Source organism: Xenopus laevis, chromosome 2L, assembly GCF_017654675.1.
Source record: "Xenopus laevis strain J_2021 chromosome 2L, Xenopus_laevis_v10.1, whole genome shotgun sequence".
NCBI classification, from domain to species: Eukaryota; Metazoa; Chordata; class Amphibia; order Anura; family Pipidae; genus Xenopus; species Xenopus laevis.
The window spans coordinates 36,979,964-36,997,478 of NC_054373.1; the positions used below are offsets into that span (position 1 = coordinate 36,979,964).

The 17,515-nt window shown below is 35.7% G+C and overlaps 1 pseudogene; it reads right to left on the reverse strand.

The window, feature by feature from the left end:
- Nucleotides 1-244: 244 nt before the first annotated feature.
- On the reverse strand, nt 245-11,936 carry LOC108707445 (annotated as a pseudogene).
- Between the last annotated feature and the right edge of the window lie 5,579 nt (nt 11,937-17,515).

Here is a 17,515-nt window from a genome sequence, read left to right on the forward strand (position 1 = left end):
CTTTTTTCATTTTCTACATGAATATTTTTATATTTGTAATACATCAGCTGTTAGGGGATGAATTAGAAAATGAGGAATAGGATTGAAAAAAGAAGGGGAAACATTATTATCTACAGATCAAGATTAACCGAAATGAAAAAGTTCAAAAAAAGTATCAGTGGTCACTTGTCCATCAACAACAAAAATAAGTACTTCACTATAATACCTACAGTATTTCATCTACACAGATGTACATGAGGTTTTCTCAGGTAAAATGTATTAAATTGGTCTTCAGTAAGTTAAGAATAAGTTGTATATCTTTTTTGTACAGTTTCATACCTACACTCCAGTCAACTTCTTCAGTTGCATCACCATATATGCCATGGCTACTTTTTCCTATGAAATTCTGAGAAGCATAGAGAGATGTGTGGACCTGAACGTAGGACGCAAATAGAAGAAATGGAGTATATTTGTTGCTGTCAGAAAAATAATTATGCTAAAAGTTACATATTTATCTTAACATAAAGTACATCTTATTCCAGATTGCAAATACTGTACATATGCTCAAATTCAGTTATTTAAAAAATGTAAAATAAATACTAAAGATTTCTAATGACACTATGCCAAGGACCTGAAAACTGAAGTCATGTCCTGTAACTATGGACAGAGCCAGATGAGTAGCTGCCTAGCACAGAAAGAGTGAAAAACATTCATAGAAAAATACCATTCATAAATAGTGTTGGGCAAATAAATTCGCCGATGACAAATAAATTCATGGAACTCCTGTGAAAATTTGCCGGCAAAAAAAACTGCTGAAGTCAAAAAATTTTGGATTTGTGTCCAAAAAGTCGATCGCCTCAAAATCGGTGCACGTCAACACTATTCAGACGCCCATTGACTTTAATGTCTGTGTCAAAATTGACACAAGTGACTTTTTCAGATGTGCGTCCAAAATTGATGCAAATTTTTTGGCGAAGCGAAACTGGTGAAATTCGCCCGTAACTATTCATAAATGGTTGAAACTAAATTAAAAATGAGAAATGATGGAAATAACTATTTCAATGTATTTTTACATTTCCCTGTTGAAAAAGAGTTGCCAGTTTATAAAGTGTTGAAAAATGTTCTATTAACATATATAAAGTGAAATGGAGTAGTAACATGTTAATATAATTCCCATCACCTTTATTCCATTTTAGACAATTTATTTTTGACAAGTTGGTAAATGTCAAATTGCTTTTCATTCATTTTGCCAAAAACAATTTTTTTATTCTTCTATAGAAAATAATGTTTTTCACCAGGTCTGTAGCTGAGAAATGTTTTATAAAATTTCATTTAAGCAGACTGGAAAGGTAAAAACTAGTTACAACACAAAGACATATGCAGCAATGATGAAACTTTGTTTTTTAAAGGGGACCCGTCAAAAAAATATATTCCAAATCCTATTTTATCATGTTAGTTAAGCAAAATTAACTTTAATTACACTGTATAAATGATTTGAACATTGTTTCCATCAGTCTGGGAATTCATAATTTTAGCAAGCAGACATGAGCCATTTTGTGGACACTGTTATTAAGACAAGCCTTGCATCATCTCAGAATCTTGTTTGTGCACCAGAATGGGGGACCTGATGTCCATCCCCATGCCCTGGTTACACAATTAAATGGTTAAGAGAACTGGGGAATGTGGGGAGAGCAGCGATATCTAGGAAGTACTGAATGGAAAGTGAAAGTAATGAAATGTGAAAGCAATTGCTTGTCCCCCCCTCTGTGCCTAAGGCATAGAAGAGGGGCAACCAACATTTGATTGACAGCTGAGATTTTTTTAAAAAAAAGCTTTTATTTGATTTTTAACACAAGTGAGGTTAGGAAGAAGAAAGTAGGAAAGAATAAAGAAAAGTCTCAAGGGCCCTTAGGAGAGGGTTCTATTGCATTATACATCATTTCATATACATACACTGACACCATTTTATTGTTTCTGGGCCGTTACCCAAGTGCTCCAGATTGCGTCAAACTTCTTGGGTCATCCTCTTGTTATATAAGTTACAGCTGAGAATGCTTTAATAAAAAGAATTATTTGGAATACATGTTTAATTTAAAAATTACTTTTATTATACAGCTTTATATGTCTGGGTGACAGGTCCACTTTAAATATGGGATTGCGTATTTGGAATGTCAGGGACCTGAGATTTTTAAAAAAAGACTACTAAAGTAATCAAAAAACTTTGATATAATTATATGGCTACCAGCATACATTTATGCCTTATTATTAAAAAACAAACAAAACAAATCAGTAAAAAATGTATATTTCAAATTGACTCTGAGAAATGCTATTGCTATATTCTGGATATGTTTGGTTAATTTTGTTTAAAATAACTCATTTGTAAAATGATTCATTTTGTATATAAATCTTTACCCTAGAGACCCATTTAAAACATAACCTCCCTCTGTGATATTCAGTTTGGCTTATGTAAAAAAAAGTTGCATAAACCCTATCAAATTTCCAAAAATAAATATTAATTTATTTATTACATAGATAAAACTAAAAATTGGGGAAAATTGTGTCTGCTCGGGGGGGCCTTATAGTACAATTGGCAGGTGATACCTTAGGTATGAGTCTGGCAGGCAGGAGCATATGTGCTGTGTAACCCAAGTTAGACATGGGTTATTGTGAAGCAAGTTGATTTAATGACAAACAAGTAATGAATAAAACAGCAGATATAGAGTGAGGTGGAATGGATGGCAGGAAGCAAACCAGAGCAAGTCCATGAAGCAGGCAGTGTTCAAGGCAGGCAGCAAAAAGTAAACGTGAGGATCGGGTTCCATTTGTAACTACTTACAATGTTAATTCAGATCATATTAGGGCAATTGTATTTAAGCATTGGGAGATCTTACAGAAGGATGGAGAATTTGGTAGATTGATTAAAAAATAAACCATTACTTTCATACAAAAGATCCCAGAATGTGGGTGATATATTGATTAAAACCGATCTATTGCAACCAAAAAAGCAAACAACCCATGTTTTTTGGGAACCCTAGGACAGGTACTTTCCCATGTCTGTCATGTGGATGCTGTAACAGCATGAAAAGTTTAATCATCTAGCTAAAGGTTTTAACATCAAACTGAGGGATTTTGCTAACTGTATTACAAAGGGAGCAAGGCATACGTGGGAAAAACCAAGTGAGAAATCAGAGTGAGAATTGGTGAACACATAGGGGCACATTTACTAAGGGTCGAATATTGAGGGTAAATTAACCCTCAATATTCGTCCATCGAAGTAAAATCCTTCGACTTCGAATATCGAAGTCGAAGGGTTTACCGCAAATACTTCGATAAAACGATCAAAGGAAAAATCGTTCAATCGAATGATTAAATCCTTCGAATCGAAGGATTCAAAGGATTTTAATCCATCGATCAAAGGATTTTCCTTTGATCAAAAAAAGCATAGAAAGCTTATGGGGAAGGTCCCTATAGGCTAACATTGATGCTCGGTAGGTTTAAAGTGCCGAAGTAGGTAGTCGAAAATTTTTTTAAAGAGACAGTACTTCGACTATCAAATGGTCGAATAGTCGAACGATTTTTAGTTTGAATCGTTCGAATCAAAGTCGCAGTCGAAGGTCGAAGTAGCCTATTCGATGGTCGAAGTACCCAAAAAAAACGATTCAAAATGTGAAGTTTTTTTACTTTGAATCCTTCACTCGAGCTTAGTAAATGTGCCCCATAAGATCAATAAAAAACAGTGATTTGGAAAAAATTAAGTATGTTACACCTGTAAGCAAGCATCTCAAAACACAGGGCCATAGCAGTAAACAAATGGTACTACAGGTTGTAGATGCTTCCCCTAGAGGTGGAGATTATAACAAGATATTGTTGCAAAAGGAAACAACTGTAAAGCAACCCCTTGTTACAAGGAATAGAATCTGATATAGGCTCTTTGCTACCATAGTTGGTGGTGTACAGATTCTCTGGAAAGCAGAGGGACTCCATGACTTCACAATTAGTGGGGACTATGAAGAGCTTTTTGGCCTTTTGTGTACTTGAAATGCCAGGGTCTATTTTAAATCTCAGTCTGCACCTGGTTGTAAGATACTTTGAGTGTAAAGGGGTTGGGGGCTATGTCTTATAATGAATCATGGCTTCCTTTGAGTCTGTGGAATCTGGTATCTCAAAAAGAGGGGTATCATTTCCTTTTAAGGTCATAGCAGTTACTACTCTTGCCCTGCAGATTATAGTCAGTAGGTTGTGTGTCATCTTTACCCAGTATAAGAACCACATGCCCAGAACAGGTAGGATTAATTTGTAAGTAATACTTTATGGCTATTTCTTTTAGACCTTCCTTTAAAGAACTGCATTTGCATGTAACTTTCTAAAATTTCTGGAATTCCAGAAGTAAGCATGTACAGTATATGGTCTGTGTTATTCTATGTAATACTATTGCATTTTAAATGATTTACAGATACTTGCAGCATTTTTATTAACTGGTGTCATGTTTTAGGTACAAATGTCATCATCCTATTTGAATTGTTTATTGAACAGTAAATTACTCATGTCTGTCCATAAGCCATGGTTTTATAGCTCCTTATAACCAAATAAAGGTCTTTGACTTTGAAAGAGTATCTTTTTAAATAGAAAAGTGCAAGATACATGCTTTGTTAATTCTAAAGGTTAAGTATGGCATTTCCTGACCTTTATAAAATCTGAATTGTCTGTGACTTAGGACATTTATTAGCAGGGCTCAAGTAATAAATGTATTAAAATTTAAAGTACATTAATTACTATCTATTCACATTTTATATTATTGTAAAACTCCTAGTGACTAAATTAATGGATGTAGCATGCTTCAGTAATTACAAGCAGTATAACCAATAACTATCCTGCCAATCATAAAATTCAGCTCTGAAAAGATTTCAGGCAGCTGCATTGCAGGGGATTTCATTTTTTTAAACTATGAATTACTTAGAGAAGGAACAATGGGGGAAAAAAAAGTATATTGATTTCTCCTTTTCCTTGCGACAGCAAAAAAGAAAAAAAAACACCTAATCTATTTACAATTAACGAGCAGAGAAAATTGCTCACTTAATTTCAGTGGTCATTGTACTGTGTCAATCTTCAACGTAATTTCACAGACTGATGTCTTTGTGGTGTGCTTTTCTTACGTGTTTTCACCACAATCAAATAAGAATATCATAATGTACATCCTGATGTAAAATATGAGTTGTTAGAGTTTAGTGAGGACTACAGTGACTTACAGTATCCATAGTTTTGTTCATCTGTACAAAATATTTGTGATGATGTGATATTGTTAATGATATTGGACAATTCAACATTTGTACAAAAAGGGTATGCAGCTGGATGTTTCTTAAATCATGTGTTACAGTATTCTTTGTAGAGCAAATCTTTACTGCTAAAGGGCTGTGATGGCCTTGGTCTTGTACAGAACTGCAAAGCACAAGAAGCCATTTACAACACAAGTGCAGTTGCATTCCCACAAATTTGCCTGCAATCAATTGCATGTAAAACCCAAGTCATTAAAGTTACTGGCATTAGAATGCACTCTCTGCACTTCTGTATAATTTATCTAGGCACCTCTGAGTTGTTAAAAATTGAGGGCAGTTGCAACTATTGGCACATAGAAAAAATGGAACTACCGTCCCCTCTGGTAGCTCCATGGTTCCTTTAGTGACCTGTGGCAATAGGTGCAGCACACTTGTGTCTAAAGTATTGGATGCACACATCACTTTTGCGCCAAACACCAGAATTGACTCTACCAGACAAGTGCAATTGCATCCAATGTACAGCAAATAATGCCAGCAATAGTGTCAGGGCAATGCCCCACTGTGATCAGAATGGCACTGGTACTCTGGCAAAAACCACATTATGGGGAAAAAAAACATGAAAATTGTCCTCAAACTTGCACTTTGTTCACTGCACTTTTGGTGATAAATGACACCTATAATGTACATCATTTCTACCCTATTTCATTTTGCCCTTTGCCCTGTGCAAAGGGCTAAAAAAAGTCTACACTTTGAATACTGCATTACTCTCTTTACAAACTGCTGCTTATCTCTGTACTCCATTTGGGAGCACAGAATCCTGCTGTTTTCCGCATGAATACAGCACTGACTGCAGTAGTGCTTTACCACTTCCAATTCCACTTATATTCATTGAATGATCTTTGTCAGATTCAGACAGACACAAGAAAGACCAAATGTCCTTGCTGATTGGGACAGTATAGTAAAACAAAGAGGGAGAAATAGCCTCTGTCAGAATGGAAATGTGCCCATGTGCTGATGAGAAGCATTGGCAGACAGTATCCTCTTTCGATGCAGACTGACTGTAATCTGAAATGATTTGCAGTAGAATCTTTTGAAATTGTCTGATAATTGGCCTCAAAGAAAGCAATACATCCTTGATTCCTTCAGAACAGACTGCCCAATGCTACTTTTCTTTGTATGACCACCTTATTTTATAATAAGGAGAGGCAAATGGTTAATGAGGGAAAAATGCATTTGGGCCAAAAATATTTACCATTTAATACATTGTAAAGCTTCTCTGGTCATTCTGTGTGTAAAATTATCAAACACTAATGGTTGCTTATAGTGTCTTATTAAAAAGCAATTCAAGTACTGGAAATTCCAAAGAAAGAATATCACTGCACCAAACAAAACAGAGATCACTGGAAACAATGCAAACAATCAGCTTCCAAGGAATGTTGAGCAGTCCACAGCAAAGAATTACAACAAATATAAACAATGCCAGCAATTAAATCTGAAATTTGATATTTTTTACAGCTCCTGCAGCAAATCCACAATCTGGGATGCAGTTCCTGAGGTTTGTAGTTGTAATCCCATAGAAATAATCATATCCGTGGTTACGAGGGTGATGGCAAAAATCATCACTTTTTTCACAATTTTGTCCAAGATGCCATTTTTCTACATGAAAGGAATAAATACAAATAACATTTTAACATATCTGTAGACCATTGTTTTCATTTTGTCAACTATTAGGCAGGCATACTGTCCATTAGCCACTGAAGAGAAGTCATGCTAAAACTAAAAATCTGTCTGAGGTGGGGTGTCTTTTACTCCATTGGTAAAACAACCATCTCAGGTTAATTGGTGCAGATTTTAGAATCCATGTTCCATATTTGATCCATACCCGCAACCACACTGGAAAATATTTGTAATTGTAAAGGGCTCAGAATTAAGCCCTGCAATTTAGAATTTTTACTACTAAATTTATTTTGGCAATCCTACCACAAATGGCAGATGCAAACAGGGTCGGACTGGGGGGCCCGGAGCCCACCGGGACTTCTGGTCCAGGGCCCCCCCTCCGGCCCGCCTGGCCCCCTACTGTCATGCGCCAAGCTTGGCATTACTGTGTGATGAACGGTGCTATGCACATGCGCGAGCTGCATCGGTCAGCGCGCATGTGCGAGCTGAATGGGTCAGCGCGCATGCCCGAGCTGCGTCGCTCAGTGCGCATGCGTGTGCCGAAAACTCCCCCCCCCAAAATTTTCGGGAGAGGGGGTCTGGCCCGGCGGGGGCCCACGAGGATCGGGGCCCACCGGGTTATTTCCCAGTTTCCTGCTGGGCCAGTCCGACACTGGATGCAAAAATAAGGGTTCAAATCCTACCACAAATTAAGGGGATTATTTATCAAAACCCAGATTCATCTCACTATTTTTGGAAAGTCATTTCCATCAAATCTGCACTGACTTTTCCCCCTATTTATCATTACATTTTCCTGAAAAGTCTTGTGCGGGAAAAGTCTTGATAAGATCGTAAAAAAATCTGAATCTGTGACTTTTTTGGCTTTGACTCCCGAATACTGCAACTTTTTTGGATTTGACGCCACAAAAAAAAAAATCAGAATCCATGACTTTTTTGGATTTGACGCCACAGCACAAATCAGGATATCTTTGGGACATCTGGCATTGACTTCTACATGAACTCAGCAGGTCTGAGTTGGAGTACTTTTTTATTCTGCCTTTTAACATCATCTGGGTTTAATAAAGCCTGGAAACAAAAATTATACGAAGTGGAAAAGTGGTTTTCCTCTTTAAAAGTCCAACCAGAAAAAAAGGACTTGATAATTAACCCCATAAAGCTTTTTCCTTTACCCCACCTAACCATACATAAGACTGGGTATACAAAAAGGGTTTTTAGGGTTCACGTATTCCATTTATTGCTGACTTCAAAACTCATTCTTATATTCCTGGACCTAGCACCATAATTCATAACAACAGCATATGTATCCTTAGAATGAATTAAAGAGGATCTTTCAAATAATTATTCATTAAAATCTATCAGTGGATGTTAAGGTATTTGTAAATGCATTTATAATTGAATGTTCTCTAGTTCTGTCTCTTAAAGTATTGTAGAAATATTCAGTTCTCTTCCAGGTCTGTTACAGCTGCAAATATCTTTATAATAAAATGTATAGTGCTTTTGGGTGGACGATCCCTTTAAAGAATTAGCACTTCCCATTTGCATGCTTTTAAGTGTTTTTTTTTTCCATTCCAATTAATTTATTATGTCAAATGAACAGAAGAAGTGCCATTTTAAGTGATCTAGGGCTGCTGCCACTTCTATAATTTTAGCATTCATCACGTATACATTAGATGATATAAACTGTTACTTGCATCCACTCCTTTATAAGCCTAGCCTGAAAGGATGTAGAATATGATGGAGAAAATTGCTGACAAGCTCAGTGTGCATTACAAGAGCGCTAAGAGTTGGAATCCATCATGCACAATCTTGGGGGTTATATCTACTGGGAGCCCCATTCATCATTAAATATGAAAGGGTTGATACCACACATTTCTACCATCCAACACTAAAGATAAAACATTTAAAGAACTGTGGCAGAACAAGTAAACTCTTTCTCTATCTCGATTGCAATTCATCATCCTTTCACATCAAACATTTCTACAAATGCCCTGGAGATGGTATTCCCTTAAAGAAATGAGCAGAAGGACACCAGTTACATTTCACTAGTGTATATTCCTTTCTAAAAGTAATAGTTTTGCATACAATACAATACAATAATTCCATAATGATTTCAAAAAGTCTCTGAATAAAGCACTGCGTATCTTGACAGCGCTATATAAATAAAGGATGATGATGATGATGATGATGAATAATCCTCCCAAATAGTTCATGTCTGAATGTCTCTCAGTGTTGATAACAATACAGTTATCTCAGCTACAATTGCTCCCCAGTTTGTTTTGAAAGTGGCTAGGCTGCTAATGTCCATAACAGCATAACTAATTCTTACATAAGGTTTAATTTTTTAAATTTAGGCCAAGTCCCCCCCCCACAAAAAAAATTATATTTGATGGCACTTAAATAAGAAATAGCAAGAGCGCAAACATAATGTCACTACAAACATTTTTATTTCTCAATTTCAGAACTGTGTCCTGCTAAGATAAATCAAAACTTCTGGAATCACATCACAAATGAGCAGCTATTGCCCAAAATGTGGGTTAACATGGTAATTCTTATCTATAATGGGAAGTGATTAGAAATTCATGTTTAGCCAGCAGTAGACTGATTAAAACTAATTACTGTTAACGGCACTGATGCTATTTATCTTCAACTGTACATATGTTATTGATTATATTAAAAACATATAAACACATTAGCGGTAAAGTATATGGCTAAAATCACCTTGTGTTGAGAATGCATTGTGCCTATACTTTTAAATTTAAAAAAAATCCATATTTTCCTATTTTATTGCAATTCTAAAGCACTTATCGAAAGTTCTTTACTGTACTTACCACTCTTTATAAAAAGGGAAATTTGTTCAGAGTCCCTTATCTACCATTCAGCATACAAACCCTTCCCTTCTCTAATCAGCCTTTAAGAAGCTCTTTATCAGAGGGCTTCTCAGTGGACAGGTAATTTATTTTATCAGCTCCTCCTGTTCTCTGTGGGACCAGGAAGTGACAGGAAGGATTCCTCGAGGAGAAAAAAAGAAGGGAAAAAAGCACATTACCGCTTCATTGGTGTAATCAGATACCTACAAGCAAAAATACCAAATGTTTCAAGGGTCTCATGCCCCCTTAGTCAGTGGTAAAGCACACATTACGTATGTAAATTGGATTCATTTTTTTCAGTGCTATAAGTAACAATATCTATAGACATTGCTTAATGGAAAATTAACAAAACATTGTCCCTTTAAATAAGAGGCTTTAAAAATCATTAGCCAGAAAAAATTATGAAATGGAAAACCACCTTCTAAAACAATCTTCCATGTTCTCTAGTAGGCTCATTTACAAACACAAGTGTGCACATGCAATTAACCAAACATACTACTTGAACTTTGACACGCAAAATTTTTATGTGTGCAACGATTCCGATGCGCGAAAAAAAATTTGTGGAGGATTTTTCACAGGCTAATTTTCACCAAATGTATTCGCTGCAAATTTGTGCTTGTCTAATTTATTCACCCATCACTAAAAAATATACATATATTATATAAAAATCCCGTAGGAATTGATATATTTGGTGAATTGTTCTGTGCTGTGCTCAAATCTCACATTTTGATAAATTTGCCTCAAACTATTGATAAAGGAATTTTCTATATCCTTAAAATGAACATTTTCCCCTATAAGGAGTAGCAGAAAATATAGTAAACTATATGATTAAATGAAAAGTCTCCAAGGTCACCAGCACTTTTTCAGGGGTTAGTTAGCTGGGACCAGCTTTCTGAGGGAAAACAGCCAAGGGCATCATCACAAATGTAATATCTTTTAGGCATTTTATTTGGCTCTTAACAAAAAAAGAAAAATACAAAATATGTTGCCACTTAATGGGCTTCTAACAACACAGGTCAGTTATCCAGACTAACCAAGAGTAGGCCTATCCCCTCTTTCCAAAACAGAGAATATAAAGAAAACAATATCCCAACCTTGTTGAACCTTGTTGTGTTTCTCACTGTGCTCACACAGGGAGCTCTCCTCTGTCTATTCCCCAGACTGAAGCTGTACATTGTGGCTTGCCTTTAAATTATCCCCCTGAGGTGTCTTACAGTAGATAGACAAAAAACACCAGAGCTGGACAAGCTGTTCCAAAACCACTCAGTTAGGGACTTACCCAGATAGCCTGATATCTTGGCACATCTTTTACAGTGAATTCTCCCAAGATATACACTCTCTCATTACTGCAGGTGTGATGACTATAGATCAGGGGTCCCCAACCTTTTTTTTTTTACCTGTGAGCCACATTCAAATGTAAAAAGAGTTGGGGAGCAACACAAGCATGAAAAAGTCCAAAATGGAGTTTTACACTGATTAGCGTAAATTCAATCAATTCCTGTGGTGGTTCCTTGGATGCTCCGCCTATGGCATCCTATATAGATTCAATTTATAGTGAAGTTTTGGAATCACACTCAGATTAACTGCAATTAAGCCTTTATTCTGTTGCCACACAACATTTTGCTTAACTTCGCTATAAATTGAAGCATGAAAAAGTCCCTTGGGGTGCCAAATAAGGGCTGTGTTTGACTATTTGATAGTCCCTATGTTGACTAGCAGCCTACAGGGAGCTCTGCTTGGCACTATACTTAGTTTTTATGCAATTAAAACTTGCCTACTAGCCTGGAATTCAAAAATAAACACCTGGTTTGAGGCTACTGGGAGCAACATCCAAGGGGTTGGAGAGCAACATGTTGTTCATGAGCCACTGGTTGGGGATCACTGCTATAGATAGTATGGATGCTTTATATACTCCCAAGCAACCTAGCCAGTAGACTTCTCTAAGCAACACTGAGCACTATTGTATTTAATTCAGAATTTGAATCACTATGTTTGAACTGTAAATTTTTATTAAGCAAACGTTTCCCTCAAGATGATGTTATAGATGTCGCTCTAGCACATTGTTCTTCCTGTTACCTTCTTGATACAAGTATTGAATGTTCTTAATCTCCACTTTTTCAATCAGTGACAGGGCATACATTTTAGCAAACAAAGACTGAAGAAGAGACGGATGTGGATTTGTGTGGTTGGATGTTTCACCTCAGTATAATATATTTAAACATTATGTATCAGCTGGCACAACTGAATAGTCACTAGCAACAACATTTTAAAGAATAGGTGCATCTTTTGGTACTGTATTGTCCTAAAGTTTAATTTCTCATACATATGTTTTGCTGAACTAACCAATCAAGTAAGAAAGAGGAATTGGCAGACGACTCTTACAAAACCAGATCTGAGATGGTATTAATTGAGGCACATTAACATTTAAAGAAAAAGTGTTTCTGTTTTGGCCAAACAGTATACCCAGATGTTCTTTTTGGTATACAATAGAAGAATGGGAATGAATATTAAGACTAAAAAAAAATCTATAATCCTATTTTCACATGGCATCTGCGTGCTTTTTCTTTTTTGCGCCACAACACATTTCTTTTTGTGAAAGAAGAATATGAATACTCATCTAATGATTCGGTTGTTTTTCAAGTGATGAATCACTGAAGAAATACAGCTCACTACATCTACTCAGGAAACAATCCTCAAATCATAATAATAAATCCTGCAAATAAATTTTATATAACACAGGCCTATAAAATTGACAGAGCTTCTGTTATATAGCCTGAAGAAAGGAGATATCTTTTATTTTTAGAAGACACTGGGAGTGATGAATCCAAGTCTTTTATCCTTATAATTATCAAAGTTTCTTTGCCATCAAGAGGAAATATTGCATGCTCTGTCCCAAGAGAAGAATTCACTTTTGAAGCACATGACCTTCCTGTTCCTAAAATATAATCCTGTCAATGATCTTAAGCACTCTTTAGATATAGGGGAAACATCTTGCAAAAGTTTGCAATATAAGCATCACTTCCTATAGAGGTGTACTTCAAGGCATAATTAAATACCCCCACATCAACAAATCATTATTTAATAATAAGCATAGAGATGGCCCTGCTGCTTCTTTTAAATAAATATCTTCTTGTGCAAGCAGTTCTTAAAATATATAGTAGAATGCCTGTATGGTGTACTAATTGAATATAAAGTTGCCAGATACATGGAAGCACTTATATTGTTTAGGGATGCACCAAATCCACTATTTTGGATTCAGCCGAACCCTTGAAGGATTCGGCCGAATACCGAACCAAATCCGAACCCTAATTTGCATATGCAAATTAGGAGAAGGAAGGGGAAAACATTTTTACTTCCTTGTTTTGTGACCAAAAAGTAATGATTTCCCTCTCCGCCCCTAATTTGCATATGCAAATTAGGATTCACATTCGGACAGACCAAATCCTGCTGAAAAAGGCCGAATCCTGGCCGAATCCCGAACTGAATCCTGGATTCGGTGCATCCCTAATATTGTTATCCTACAGGCTGCAAACGATATTGGTCGCTGGGTGAGAACCTTCATGCTATGAGAACTGAAGAACCCCCCCCCACACACACACACACACACCTCCCCTTCAAAAAAATCTGTCAACTTTGAAATAATTTATTTGGTCCAATAATAATCCATCTGAAATCTGATAATAATCAACCATACTAAGTAAAAGTTTGCAGGACTACATTATATTTTGTACCTTCTTGAAATAGAACTCACAGTTCCAATGTAACAGGTGCTGTAAAGAAAAAGTTAAATTATTACAAAAGTACATCAGATCCAAGAAGCCTTACGTGTTTCTTGCTACACAGAACCTAGTCATTTGTATGTACCTAGGACTAAGCCCTCTGCAGCATGAAAAAGGTTTTGTATCGGAAATGCTTTTGGAATAAATGTACTTTACAATACATTTTTATGGGATCTTAGTGCCAGTTGAGAACACTTGTTCATCTCCTCCAACTGAAGGTCTGGGTCATGAGCAGCCAGACCCCACAATATAGTGGTGAATTTTGACAATTGTGTTGCTAATATTTATTTTCACTAACAGTACTCAAAGCACTGCGTATCTTGACAGCGCTATATATAAATAAATGATGATGATGAAGTATATCTAACGTATTTATTACAGTTGAAAAATAAACTTGAAACTTTTTTCCCCCCAATATTACTCCAGTTTAGCTTAAGGGACCAGCATGCATAGAAAGACAAATACCGAACATAAATTATATATTTGAAGTAACATACTGGATATTTCTTTTTTTACTTTCAGCTTTGCTACCATTAAATCATTCATATCCTTGGAAAGACCCAAACATCCTGCCATACAAATACAAGTGCTGGATGCTGGATATCCCAAATGATTTCTCGCAATATCTCAGATAGTTAGGTTTCTATGTTGATTCCTAAGGTTTAAATTGGTAAAATATGTTTGACCCTTTTGGGATAAGTATTCTGAAAGAGTTCATATTATGTTTGGCTATCTGAATCTATTAGGGCATTTAGACATTGGACATGTTATTCAGAATGATTGGGACCTAGGGTTTTATGGATAATGGATCCTTCCATAACTTGGATCATTATACCTTAAGTCTAATATAAAATAATTTAACCATTAAATAAACCCAATAGGCTTGCTGTGCCTCCAATAAAAATTAATAATATCTTAGTCTGGGTTAAAGGGATTCTGTCATGATTTTTATGATTTAAATTTTATTTCTAAATTACGCTGTTGTCATTGTAAATAATGCACCATTTCAAATTTTATTCTTGAACCAACAAATGTATTTTTTTTTTTAGCTGTAACATTGATGTGGAGGCAGTCATCTTAGTACATTGTGCCTGATTCTGAGCTTCAGGGTGGAACTGCTTTAAGACAGCTATTGTTTTTCCCCTTGCCCTTATATTATACCATGACGTGGGTCGTGTTTGTAATGCTAAAAACCAAATTTGAAAATTAAATATAAAAATCTGTTTGATCCTTTAAGAAACAGATTTCAGTGCAGAATTTTGCTGGAGCAGCACTATTAACTGGTGCATTTTGAAAAAAACAAAAATGTTTTCCCATGACAGTATCCCTTTAAGTAGAAGGTACTGTTTCATTATTACAGAGAAAAGGGAAATAATTATAATAATGGAGTCTATGGGAGATGGCCTTCCCGTAATTCAGAGCTTTCTAGATACTGGATTTCTGGATAACAGATCCCATACCTGTATGTATATCTATATTAATATATCATCAGTGAATTTTCAGAGTGTACAAAATACCCAGGAGTGTTCTGTGCACCTTATGCACCAATGTAGGCACAAGTAAGTGTATGAACCTCGTGTATGGTATAATGAGTATACTGTAATTTCAAACACAACCTTTTGCCCATAGATAGTGCACCCTAATCTGTAAAGCAATTAGGGCAAATTAATTCCTGCTTATAGTGGTATATTTAGAAAAATAAAATATTTAAATATTATCTGTAACCATACATTTAAATATTGCAATTAAGTAATTTAGCGTAAACTACCATTGTTATGGTCTAACTACGGAGGGTTATAAACTGCAGATGTAATTTTTACGAATCAACTACAGGTATGGGATCTGTTATCCGGAAACCTGTTATCCAGAAAGATCCGAAGTATGTCTCCCATAGACTTCATTATAATCGAATAATCCACATTTTCAAAAATGATTTCTTTTTTCTCTGTAATAATAAAACAGCATCTTGTACTTGATCCCAACTATGATATAATTAATCCTTATTGGAAGCAAAACCAGCTTATTAGGTTTATTTAATGTTTACATGATTTTATAGTAGATTTAAGGTATGAAGATCCAAATTACGGAAAAAAATTGTTAATCGGAAAACCCCAGGTCCCGAGGATTTTGAATTCTGGTCCCATACCTGTACAAGCTTTTTTTTTTTGCTGAAATTATTATATTTAAATGATGTGTGTTAATACTCTTAATTTATATTAATTTGGTCAAATTATTGCTACAAAAAAAACCACTCCAAATAAAAATATATGGAAATGTGTAGTTGGGTGTGCTAGTAATTTGACTACAAGGCAAGTCATTACAGCATTACTGTATTGTAAAGCAGAAGAAAGACCTCATCTTCCGCATGAATCTGTACTTAGAATATAAAGCATTCAGTATTGATTGTTCTAAAAGACACATCACAAGCAGGCAAGTCATTCTTCATATATATCAATTAATTTGCGGTGTGGTGCTGTAACTTAATGGAGGACATTCTTCTAATACAAACAAGCAAATACACTTTTGCCTTAAATAAGTTAATTTAGCCTTAAAAGAAGGGAAGTGGCCACAATCACATTGAAGGGATCTTTTCCTACCTGATCTGATTAGATAACGGCCAGTTATGAATCCTGCACAGCTTGGAGTACATAGTGGAGAAGCTGCTAAATGCTGAGTGAACATCACACCTTCTTTTGCTAATCTGTCAATATTCGATGTCCTGAAAAAAATAAAATAGAGCAATGCATTAATGTAACTGAGTAGCTATTGAAGTCTAGTCACCCACAAGCAAAAAGCCCCTTCACTTTCTTAACATATGTTACCTTAGTTTCATGGGGCCATACTACCATGGGGTCCTTAACTGGACCTCCCTCCCCCCAGTATCCCTAATAGCGCCCTGAATCCCTGCTTTGAATCCATCTGAGAATTTGTGGAATGCTGTAAAAAAAAAAAAAAACCTGACGTGCCCAAGGGTAATCCAACTAACCACATTAACCGGCAGAAAATCTACCTGGATGAATGGTCCAAAAAAATCACTCCCCAACAGTGTGTAAACTTGTATATACTTACTGAAATTAACTTGCATCTGTAATTGCAGCTAAAGTTGGTTCTACTATGTATTGACACATGGCATGAAAAGGTATGCAACCAACACATCCCAATTAAATCCAGTTTAATTCCAGGATATGTCTACTGTATACGTCAATCATTAAGAACCATGGGCAATGTGATTCTCCAGGAGACTGGAATAGAAATATAATCTTGACCTATTAGAGGATTATGCTGCCCATAAGTGACCTGCAGTATATAATACTGCCTGGTTGGCTAAAAGAGTCAGAACATTAGGGAGAGGAGGTATTGCTGGGTGGGGGAGGGGGGTTAAAATACAGGATTAACAAAAAATAAAAAAGTAAGCCACTTCCAAACACAATCCTGTATAAATCACAAATGATTTCTAAAATGAATGCTTTATATTTAGCCAATAATTATGTCATAGTGGCCCTACACATGTATAAACCGAACAAAGAATAGGATTGCCTAGTGTATATGGGCATGTTACTTGGACTCTGTCACGTTGTTTAAATATTTAAAATACAAAATATTTAATTTAAGAACATAACCTTAATAACACCTTAATCTGTTTTGCTATCCATAGCAACCAACATCTCCGATCCCAAGATTATCAACCATTATCAGAAGAAAGTTAGGTCTTGAAGTGGAAGCACAACTTGCAAAGTAGAATATGGTTCTCATTCAGTGCTGAAGTTTCATATTTCAAATACAAGTCCGAAATAAATGAACCAATCAAAAAGGAAATCAAAAAGGAAATCATCAAATTATGTTATATGCAAGTCAAATACATTGCCCTGACAGGATGTATTATTTGATATCATTGACTTTTTTATCCATCAATGAGTTTATCCTTGTTCAACTGTTTGTT